This window comes from Tursiops truncatus, chromosome 17 (genome assembly GCF_011762595.2).
Source record: "Tursiops truncatus isolate mTurTru1 chromosome 17, mTurTru1.mat.Y, whole genome shotgun sequence".
Classification (NCBI taxonomy): Eukaryota; Metazoa; Chordata; class Mammalia; order Artiodactyla; family Delphinidae; genus Tursiops; species Tursiops truncatus.
Window position 1 is genome coordinate 14,869,689 of NC_047050.1, and position 12,138 is coordinate 14,881,826.

Genomic DNA, 12,138 nt, shown 5'->3' on the forward strand with positions numbered 1-12,138 from the left:
TTGTGCTGCAGTAGATCAGGGGAAGAGAAAAAAAAAATCCCAGTAGAAATAAAGAGAGTGGTTAATTTAAAGAAAGACAGTGGAATGGGAGGCAGGTGAAGAGAAGGAAAGATAACCCTGGACCAGCGTTTCTGCTTTACTCTGCCAGCTCGAGTGCCTAGCTTTCAGACTCTCACACACCCAGGCCTGACCCTCCCCATCACCACAGGCCTGCCCTTCTGGAACTCTGCTCCTCTCATAAGCTTCTTGGCCAGTGGAGGCCTGGAGGGGGAAGGGTCCAGGAGAGCCTCCCAGGGCAGAAAGGAAGGAAGAGGCAACCATGCTCCAGGCCTCTGGAAATCCAGGATCCTCCCAGGAAATACACGCATGTGTTGACTGATTAGCCTCTACAGTACCCTTCACCCTGTAATAAATATCGGGTCAGTGGTTCCCACCTTTTGGGGTAAGAGAGCTCTTTTTTAATATCAATAATGTCCATGGAGCCTTACAGGACAGTTATCTATGCTTGAAATGACATATAACAGAAAGGAAAGGTTACAATAAATTTAGTAATGCTTCTAAAAAAACCTGTACCCTATTTATCACTACACCATCACTATAAATTTAAAACACAGTTGTATATACCTCATATATTAAGAACTATTCTAGTTAGAAGCATTATTGGTTACGATAGGCTTTATGGAACTGGTCCAGGAATCTCATCACCAAAACTGTATTGTTTTGATGGAAAATATCCTCTATTCCAAACAATTAACTTACAAATAAATCTTAGGGGAAAAAAATGGTTTTTAAAGTTCAAAGTTCTGTGATAATATTTATGATATTTATTAATGAGTCCCTGGATTTAGGGACAGTGTTTTGCTTCTCTTTATATCTCTGGTAACTCGCACAGTATGTGGCATATAGAGGGCATCCAGATATAATCGTGAGTTAATAAGAAATCATCATGTTTAAGTATAGTCGTGGCATGGTCCCTGGTCATTTCCAGACTACACCATTGGAATTTATTTCATGTGGTGCTACTTCAAACAGACACAATAGTTAATGATGGTCCTTAATTGCCTTCTTTCTTTCTTCCCTCCACTATTCTATTCATACCTTCTTGAAGCATCCGAAGAAAATCTGAATTTCATGTTGCTTTCACATTTTCTCTAAACCCTAGTTTTTGGCAATTATTTTATATAAACACTTATTAAGCATCTCATATGTGCAAGGCTTAGGGGAAGGATATAAAAATGAACAAGCTGGGAATTCCCTGGTGGTACACTGGTTAGGACTGGGTGCTTTCACTGCTGAAGGCCTGGGCTCAGTCCCTGTTCAGGGAACTAAGATCTCTCAAGCTCTGCTGCAAGGCAAGAAAAGAGAAGAGAAGAAAAGAGAAGAGAAGGGAAGAGAAGGGGAGGGGAGGGGAGGGAAGAAAGAAGGAAGGAAGGAAAGAGAGAGAGAGAGAGAGAAGGAAAGAAAGAAAGAAAGAAAAAGAACGAACGAACAAGCTATGGTTCTTCCATCAAAGTGTTTACATGGTCACAGGGAGTTGTTTTTTTTTAAGTTTAAACTATTGTATTACAGCCAAAATGAAATATGTATTTTACCTAACAATGAAAACACCAGGGCTTCCCTGGTGGCGCAGTGGTTGAGAGTCCGCCTGCCGATGCAGGGGACACGGGTTCGTGCCCCGGTCCGGGAAGATCCCACATGCCGCGGAGCAGCTGGGCCCGTGAGCCATGGCCGCTGAGCCTGCACGTTTGGAGCCTGTGCTCCGCAACGGGAGAGGCCACAGCAGTGAGAGGCCCGCGTACTGCAAAAAAAAAAAAAAAAAAAAAAAAACACCAGTTGTGCAGCTTTGGGTTAAAGAGTAATTAAGGCTTCAGGTCTGCCTAGAAGAATGGCTAGACAGGTAATAGCAGGTGACAAACCCAGAATGGTGAGACCAGATGGTGGAGGGTCTCGAACACCATGTGAAGACATTTTACTTTATTTTGTAGGCAGAAGAGGTTCACCGGAAGTTTTCGGAACAAGAGTTACACATCTAACACATTTTTAGGAAATCAATGTTGGTAGCAGTGGGGATGAACTATAGAAGGTAGAGAAGCAGAGACGAGTTAAGGTAACAAAAGATGACTTAAAATAGGGTGCTGAGAATAAAAATGGGAAATATAAGGGGTGGAGATATCACAGGACATGGTGAGGACCTGACAGAGCTGACTGGCTGGCTGCATATGGTGAAGAGGGAGAGGACGTCGATGTGACCAGGACCCAGGCTTCTAGCCTAGACGAGCACAAAACAGGTGGTGCTGCCGTGGCCTGAGACTGAGCACAGGGAACCGGACACGCCATTGTGTTCAGGAGGCAGAGGAGAGACTGAGCTGTCTGGGATATGGGGCGCCCAGGGGCGATGCCTGACAGGTGGCTGGAAATCTGGATGCGGGGTGAAATGGCAAGGTCTGGGGAGCGGGGACTGGGGAAGGCCCTCACTGGGCATCTGTGCAACGAGAGGCACGGAAAGGCCTGGGATCTAAAGCTGACAGGATGGAGCACAGATGTGAAAGCTGAAGGCTGGAAACCGGTAAAACTGAAGAAGGAAGGGATTTAGTTGGGGACAGAAAGAAGGTCAAGAGATAGATGAGGAAGGGAAGCCAGTGAAGGAGCACGGAGAGAGTACAGACCAAAAGTAGAAGCGTTTTGAGGACAGCTGGTCAACAGTGACACAGCTACTTAACTGTACACTTGAAAGTGGTAAAAATTTTATGTTATGTATATTTTACCACAATAAAAAATGGTTAAATTAAAATCAATTCTCAGGTTAAAGTTAATTGGTATCCAGAGTCTTTAATCAAGAAGTTATTATAAGCACACTGTGAATTAGCGTTCACTGTCGCATTCTTAGTAAACAAAATAGGGTTCAAGATCTGATGTGCTGATAAGATTAACTCTGGACTAAAAGCTAACTAACAACTGTAATAAGCCTCAAAACTGCAGAAGGCCAGTTTTCACTCAACTCTGCACTTGCGGGAAAGCATAAGCTGTAAGGGTCTCCATTTCTTACCAGCAAAGCTAAGAGGAAGAACACGATCATTCTCTTCCTGGAATTATTACTTTGAAAACATTGGGCAGGGGTGACAGAAAAGATGAGAGGATTAAAAATGGACTCCTACACTTATTAGGAGAGATAAATGACTCAGTAATTAGGAAAAGGTGAACATTTTCTAAGTAGAAATGAACTAAAATATTTCAGAGTGAACAACAGTCATAAGAGGAGGAAAGAATTGGGAATTGCCTTGATCTGCCCACCCCACAACTACAGACAAACAGATAACAAGTCGGATCTATGAAGGCCATACTTCTTCCTTGCCTGGAACCTATATAAAGAGGTTTAATGTAAAAGGCTTCAGGGAAAGAAACATTCTTTAGGGCAATGTGAGAACTGGCTAAAACGAGGGAAAATGTCTAAAAGGGAAATCTCAATGCCACTGTGTTTTTTCTCATTTTCTTACTGATTTCAGATTTGCCTCAAGAGATCTTCCTTCTTGTACCTCAGAAGCTCCTCCCCATATGCTCAGCTTTTATGGTCATGTTTGGTGCCCTAAACTATTCAGAAATATATGATACAAAGATACTTGACTATAAAGGCATTCAGCGATGTCATATGGAATTAGATACTTATTCTTTTCAAAGTGTCTCCTTGCAAAAGATACTCAACGTCGTTAATCATCAGGGAAATGTAAATCAAAACCACAATGAGATATCACCTCACACCCATTAGGGTGGCCACAAGCAAAAAACCAGAAAATAACAAGTGCTGGTAAGGATGTGGAGAAATTAGAACACTTCTGCACCATTGGGAGGATTATAAAATGGTGCAGATACTATGGAAAACAGTATGGAGGTTCCTCAAAAAATTAAAAATAGAACCACTATATGACACAGTGACCACCCTGCTGGGTATATATATTCAAAGGTATCGAAAACAAGATCTCGAAGAGATATTTGTGTATCCACATTCACTACAGCATTATTCACAATGGCCAAGATGTGGCAGGAACCCTTAATGTCCATTGACGGATGAATGGGTAAAGAAAATGTGGTGTATACATAAAATGGAATATTATTCAGCCTTTGGAAAGAAGAAAACCCTATCATATGGTATAGCATGGCTGAACCTTGAGGATACTATGCTAAGTTAAATAAGCCAACCACAAAGACATAAATACTACATGATTCCACTTATTCATGAGGTATCTAAAGTAATCAGAGTTACAGAAACAGAAAGCAGAAGGTGGCTGCCAGCAGCTGTGGGGAGGGGAAATGGCAGCTGGTCAATGGGAATAGAGTTTCCATCACACAAGACGAAAGATTTCTAAGTCTGTTGTACAACAGTGTGCACACAATTAACAATGCAACAATGTACACTTAAAAATTGTTAAGAGGGTAAGATTATGTTATATACTTTTTGCCACAATTAAAAACTCATCACAACAGAAAAAAAAAAAAGTCTCCTTGGTTATCTTCTCCTTACAACACTCCAAATATTTAATTCATTTCTCAAAAATTACATCATTCTTGCACCCCAATGTTCACAGCAGTACTATTTATAATAGCCAAGACATGGAAGCAACCTAAATGTCCATTGACAGATGAATGGAAAAAGAAGATACGATACATATACACAATGGAATATTACTCAGCCATAAAAAAGAATGAAATAATGCCATTTGCAGTAACATGGATGGGCCCAGAGATTATCATACTAAGTGAAGTAAGCCAGAAAGAGAAAGTCAAATATCATATGATATCACTTATATGTGGAATCTAAAAAAGTGATACAAATGAACTTATTTACAAAACAGAAATAGACTCACAGACATAGAAAACAAGTTTATGGTTACCAAAGGGGAAGGGGTGGGTAAATTAGGAGTTTGGGATGAACAAATACACACTACTATATATAAAATAGATAAACAGCAAAGACCTACTGTATAGCACAGGGAGCTATATTCAATATCTTGTAATGACCTATAATGGAAAAGAATGTGAAAAAGAATGGATATATGTATCTGTATAGCTGAATCACTTTGCTGTACACCTGAAACTAACACAACACTGTAAGCTATCACAACACTGTAATTTACACCTGAAACTAACACAACACTGTAATATACTTCAATTTTAAAAATTACATCATTCTTCAAACTAAGAATGAATAGATGTAAACTTTAGCTCATGGAAATTTAAACGCATATGACAAAATCTTTAGATATAAGTTGTTTCAAAACCAATATATGCAGTATCTGCACAGCACTAGTATAAAGTGTGACTATGCTTTCTATTTGTTATATATTTTAGTCGGATACAATATGTCTATTTAAAATCGTTAGGGAAAATATTCCATGTTAATTAAAGATCATAATAAAAATAATTATTAAAAAGTATAAAAAACCTCAGCACTCCCTCAGGATTTCAAAATATACTCTAGTTGACAAGCTATGTAGATCTGTCATCCTTATCCTCTCTTAAGATAAGGAGTTAAACTTAACCAGAGTCTATGAAAGTTAAAAGTTCACCACCCAAATGTTCCTTAAGACACAAGTGCACTTTAAGGAGACAAACTAAAATACTGTAAATACTATTCGTGGGCTTCCCTGGTGGCACAGTGGTTAAGAATCCGCCTGCTAATGCAAGGCATACGGGTTTGAGCCCTGGTCCGGGAAGATTCCACATGCCGTGGAGCAACTAAGCCTGTGCACCACAACTACTGAGTCCACGAGCCACAACTACTGAAGCCCGCATGCCTAGAGCCCATGCTCCTCAACAAGAGAAGCCACCACAATAAGAAGCCCACGCACCACAGTGAAGAGTAGCCCCCACTCGCCGCAACTAGAGAAAGCCCGTGCACAGCAACAAAGACCCAACGCAGCCAAAAATAAAAAAATAAATTTGTTTAAAAAAAAGTATAAAAAGATACTATTTGTTACAAGAGAAGTTGTAATTTATCAACCCTATATAAGAGAATGTACTCACCCAATTGTTAGAATAAAAACTTCAAGTTCTTTAATTTAGGGTGCTCTTTCCCCCCAATATAAAGCCATTATACAAGGCTAGATGAAGGCTGGCATCAGAAAAATGTGAGATATTTATTTTATATAAGACAAACACTGTGCTCAGAACTGCGGCACAATCTCTGCCATCAAGGAGTCTGTCATTCAACTGGGGAAGAAAAAGAAAAGCCCACAAAAAACCTCATCAGAATAAGATTAGATAGCACAAGAAATGATAGGAGATTCAAAGGACATGAGTCTATATTGTTTGGGAATTAAGAAGTTCTTCGTTTAAAAAAGCAGCATTTGAGATGGGCCTTGAATAAGGAACAGTAGGACTCTAATGGGAACAGACAGAAACAGGGAAAAGGGAGGCATTCCAGAAAGGGAGGAAAGAGTACCAATGACACAAAAGAAAAAACACACAAGTCTGGGTTAGCAACAATTCACAACAGGGTAGCAGTCTTAGGGTAGACACACTGACGAGATGGGATACAGGAACACAGCACTGGGCCAGACGGGTCAGACATGGGGTGTTGGTGAAGGGCCCTGGCCACTGGATGTTCCATCCTCATCCAGCCTGGATGCCTTCTCACGGTACTCTATAAACCTACCCCACCCCAGTGGCCTATTAAAGGTGGGTAGTGGTCAATCAGCTGAGGGGGAAGGAGAGAGAAGCATTCCAGGCAGCAGGCACGGAGGCCAGGAAATGCGTGCAGTGGACTTGCCAGCATACCCTGTAGGCGAGGGGATGTAAGTTCAGGGGGTTTGTGGGGTAGAGCAAGGGGGAGTATGGCACGACCGGGGACAGACCACAGAGGGACTTGGATGCTGCAGTGAGGTTCTTCTTTTGGACTTTATCACAGTCTCCTGGCAGTCAGTGAAGCTGGGGCAGAAGGATCAACCTGGCGTCCTTTCAGGGGGGGTTCCTCGAGTATCTTCAGCCGATTCTCGCGGAGAAAAGGCCTGGTATTGCTCCCTTGTGCACAGTGGAAGATGCAGACACTCCCAAGCCCCGAGCAGTGGCAGAGGCAGCAGGGGCGGTGGCAGCGTACTGACTGCACCTCCCATGGACCACTCAGGGGAGGGCCGACATGGGGGGCAGGCGGGGCACGCTTAGCCCAAGGGCCCTTATCTACATGCCCACAGCTGCCAAATGACTGTGCTTTGAAGTCATTAGTGAAAACGCCATAAGAAACTATAAAATTTTATATTTAAAAATGTCTATACCTTTGTGTTTGAACTTGCACACGCATGCTTCTGAGTATGTTTACCAGCCTTCTCTATCTGCCAGGCTCTCTATTGGTCTTTGCGGGTGTTACCTTTTTTTTTTTTTTTTTTCCCCTGTACGCGGGGCTCTCACTGTTGTGGCCTCTCCCGTTGTGGAGCACAGGCTCCGGACGCGCAGGCTCAGCAGCCACGGCTCACGGGCCCAGCTGCTACGTGGCATGTGGGATCCTCCCAGACCGGGGCACGAACCCGTGTCCCCTGCATCGGCAGGCGGACTCTCAACCACTGCGCCACCAGGGAAGCCCCCTTACTGCCTTTTTATCAGGCATTTTCCCCCTTCACTTCCTCCTGCTCCTTTTAAGTCCCCTCAACAAGTTATAAAAATAAATGAAAGGCTTTTTATTTTTTTTAAACATTTTTTGATGTGGACCAATTTTAAAGTCTTTACTGAATTTGTCACAACATTGCTTCTGTTTTATGTTTTGGTTTTTTGGCTCCAAGGCACGTGGGATCTCAGCTCCCCGACCGCGGATGGAACCTGCAGCCCCTGCATTGGAAGGCGAAGTCTTAACCACTGGACCGCCAGGGAAGTCCTATGAAAGTCTTTTGAAATAAAGTATTGTTTCTTGTTACAGATGAATGAGACATTTTATTGTTCTCATGTTTTCACTTAGTTTTTTTTTTCTTCTTCTTCTTGTTTCTTTAGTTATGTGCCTTCCACTCCCCGCCCCCAGGAATCAGCCGCATTTGGAAAAAAAAAAAAAAGTCTCCCCTTCCTAGTACAGGGTATCTCTAGAGTCTGGAGACCATAGTAGGTGACGTCAAGTGAACTCTGCTGGAGATAGTTAAGAGTTTCTCATTTTATATCACCTTCTCCAAATTTCAAAATTGCTTATGGTCCTGTGCTGACTGTCCCATTTGGTTCTGACCTGCCCTTTTCAGCCTCAAATCCAACCAAATGCTTCAATCCATCTTACCACATCTTATTGTAGCTCAACAGTCCGACTTTGCACACACCGGTGCCACGGAGGGCTCCTGTGCCTTTGCTCGGGTTCCTCTGCTCCCTGTTGGAATGTCTCTCTCCTTCCCCCGGCCCCTACTCTCTCACCTATTAAATCTTACACTTACAGCAAGCCCCACGTCAACTTTACTGTCCTCCTTGAAGCCTGTACTAACATCGGTAATTACACCTATTCCCACTGTCCCTGTGTTCCACAGCTGCCTGTGTACCAGCGGACTTCCCTCCAAATGAGTGAACGCTTCAAGGAAAAGAACCAAGTACTTACTGACTGCTGGATTCCTTCCCCCTTAGTGAATGCACAGTATGCCCTGCATATAGTATTTACTCAGTAAAAATTTTATGGAATGAATGTTTGCTCTTGAATGAAATCAATACACACAGCAGGGTGTCAGAATTTCTTTTCCTAACAGTACAAGGTGAGCAAGAAAGCAAGCGATGCCTAACTTCTATTAGAGTGTGGAAGCCAGTTTAAGTCTTGAAATGAGAGCTCATGTCATAAATTGTTAAAATCCTAAAGCATTAGAGCACATTAAATTATTTAAATCCTCTTCATCTGAAAGCTGTTAAATACAAAAAAACTTCCATATACTTAGGGAAAAAAACCAAAAAACAAAAAACCCCACACCAAGGGGCTCCTAGGAGGAACGAAAGCAAGAATTCCACCCTGCTCACTCATTTTAAGGATTTCATTAATAGTATGAGCCATTAATCCACATGAAAATATGAAAGTGAACTATATGCATGCCAGTGGGAAAGTATTTTATTTTCATTAAGAACGGCAATGTCAAGGACATATTGCTGATCACAGGTGATATTCTCAAACAAGGAAATAAAATTTGCTTTATCTCTAGATGCATGGAACCCTGTAACAGTTTCAAATCTTCAAGAATAAGCTAGGGCCGGATTCGTTCCTGTGTTGATGTAAGTAAGGATGAAATGAAAACTGCCGTGACTCTAGCCCTCTTTAGTTCTCCTTAAAGCAAGGTTCTTGAAAAATGTCACTCAGGTAACAGGGACGAGAAGGAGCCTACAGGGTGCAGCAGGGGCAACAGAGCCGGGGGAAGGGTGCAGACAGGGTCACACCAAGCACATTTTTTTTGGCCATGCCACACAGCTTGCGGGATGATCTTAGTTACCCGACTGGGGACTGAACCTGGGCCCTGGCAGTGAAAGCACCAAGTTCTAACCACTGGACCACAAGGGAACTCCCCAAGCACTACATTTCTGAGTTCTGTCTCTGAATGGATAGTTTTTTGTTTTTTGGTTTTTTTTTTTGCGGTACGCAGGCCTCTCACTGCTGCGGCCTCTCCCGCTGCGGAGCACAGGCTCTGGACGCTGCAGGCTCAGCAGCCATGGCTCACGGGCCCAGCCGCTCCGCGGCACGTGGGATCTTCCCGGACCAGGAACCCGTGTCCCCTGCATCGGCAGGCGGACTCTGAACCACTGCGTCACCAGGGAAGCCCTGAATGGATAGTTTTGATAGCTCTGTTTACTTATTTCTGTATTGTAATAAAAAGAATCAACATTGTCAGAATATTAAGGTTTACAACCGTAACAGAGAAAACATCCGAAAACGACTCTTTTCCTTATCAATATTGAATCCTTAGCAAGAAAACCTAGATTCATTTGGATGAGGACTCCAAGTCCAGATGTCAGAAACCATGGCGAGAAGAGTAATAACTACTGTTGAGTAAGTCTTCTTACCTGCCAAGCACTAGACTAAACCCTTTATAAACACGTTGAACATAGTCTTCATACAAGCAATGTGTAGTGGACATTATCATCCCCTTTTTACAGATTAGGAAGTAAAGGCCCAGAGATGTTGGGCAATTTAGACACTGTCCTACAGTGGTGAAGAGAGAGACTGGGTTCATCTGATTTTAAATAAACCTCATGCTCTTAATAAGCTCATTAGATTGATTAACGTATTCTGCCAATTGAGTTTGGTGCTCGCACTGGTCTATTACACGGTCTACACTGCCGGCCCACTTTTACATCTGGCTGCCTGACTCTGTCTATTTAATTATCGTCAGCACCTTTAGAAGAATAGGATAAAAAAGAAGTTGACAGTTGAAATTTAAACTATATGGAGTGTATAAAGGGCCACCGATTTTTCTTTCTGTTTTTTTTTAAACAAACTTAGAATACATATGTCATCCGTCTCCTCCTATTCATTCTCCAACCGATCAAGAGTTAGTACTGTCATAAATACTTGACTAGCAATCCATGACACTGACTTCAGTATGGCTGTATCTTCAAGGGCACGCCTACCCTTTCCAGGGCAATGGATGACTCTGCCATCACCCTAAGATTTCATCACATGGAACATAAACAATGCCTGGAAGCATCACCCCAAAGCCTGATTTACAGATATCCTACCCCTGGAAGGGATCTGATATCGCAGCCCTTCTGCTTACTCTGCTTGGTGACAGCTATTAGTTCACACCTAGGCGTCAGCTTTGAATAATTGAATTTCCATCCCAAGAACTTCATGTATTTAACATGGGGGGGGAAAAAACTGGAAGGAAAAATATAATCTTAATGGGCTCTACATTTTACTCTTATGTGCTAGAATTAGGTTGTTTCCATTGCTATTCCCTTGAATTTTAAAATAATGAGTTCATGAATTTGACGCACCTACATTTACAAGACAACCTCCTATGCCCACCAGTGGTATACTGGGAAATGCTTAAAAACCAGCTCCTTGGGGGAAAAAATAGTAAGCACCATAATGCTGATTACAAATTTTACTAGTACAAAGTATGTGGAGTATAGAATTTACAAATGATAATAAAACATACAACACTCTTTACTGTAAATTCCAGACAGCCAATTGATTCTAACAGAATGTTTGTTGATTTTTGCCAAACTCTTGTCTTGTAGCTAACTTATAATTATAGCTGATGAAAGAATATAGTTGACATGAATGTTGTTTGAAATTTTCATTTAATAAGACAAAAGTGAAATAATGAAAATACATGATGAAGATATGGAACGTAGAAATTCAATTGTCAGTTTGTAAGTGACTTTTTTGCTGAAGTGGACAATATTTTTTATGTGTGCATGTAATGTCTATCTAATGTTAAAATATTAGATGTTAATTAGAGATTCGCAGTAACCACCACTACCTAGTATTTCTATCATGTAGACACAAGACACAAAAGGCTGCTAGAGCAAAGATAATAGTAAAATGCAGTACAATAATTAGGATATGATGAGTTTTAGTCTTCCTTACCTTTGTGTTTTTAAATATAATTTAATTGTACATCTAAACAATTTTTAATAATGGCTGTGCTTATCAAGTGGCTTATAAAATTCTTGAAATTTAACAATTGGCTCTCGTTGCTTGATAACCAGTTGACTCCAGCACACCACTGCCCCACACCCTCTCTTAAAATACTTATTTTTTGATGCTATGCACAATTGTAGGGGAAATTTACATGTATGAACCAATCTGTAATCCCAATGTTCTCATACTGGCACTACAATCAAAATTAAATCATTAGAATAATCACAATGAGAAACTAGAACGATCTTTTAGGTTGCCTGATTCAACAAGAAATCCCCCCCCCCCACAAATCTAGCCTGCACCAATGTGAATTTTTGAAATATACCTTTTCATTCTTATTGCTATTCACGTTCAGAAAAATAATAACGAAAGGGTGAAACCAGTTCTCCACTGACTGATAAGTACATCCTATACTCAAATATGCTGCACTGGGCTTCCCTGGTGGTGCAGCGGTTGGGAACCCCCCTGCCATTGCAGGGGACACGGGTTCAGGCCCTGGTCCGGGAGGATCCCACATGCCGCGGAACAACTAAGCCCGTGCATCACAGCTGCGAGCCTGTGCT

The 12,138-nt window shown here is 41.8% G+C and overlaps 1 protein-coding gene across 11 annotated transcripts in view; it reads right to left on the reverse strand.

Annotated features, from left to right (window-relative positions):
• NCOA2 (nuclear receptor coactivator 2) overlaps positions 1-12,138 on the reverse strand; it is a 271,124-nt gene that overhangs the window by 76,419 nt on the left and 182,567 nt on the right. The gene's annotated exons all lie outside the window — the stretch shown is intronic.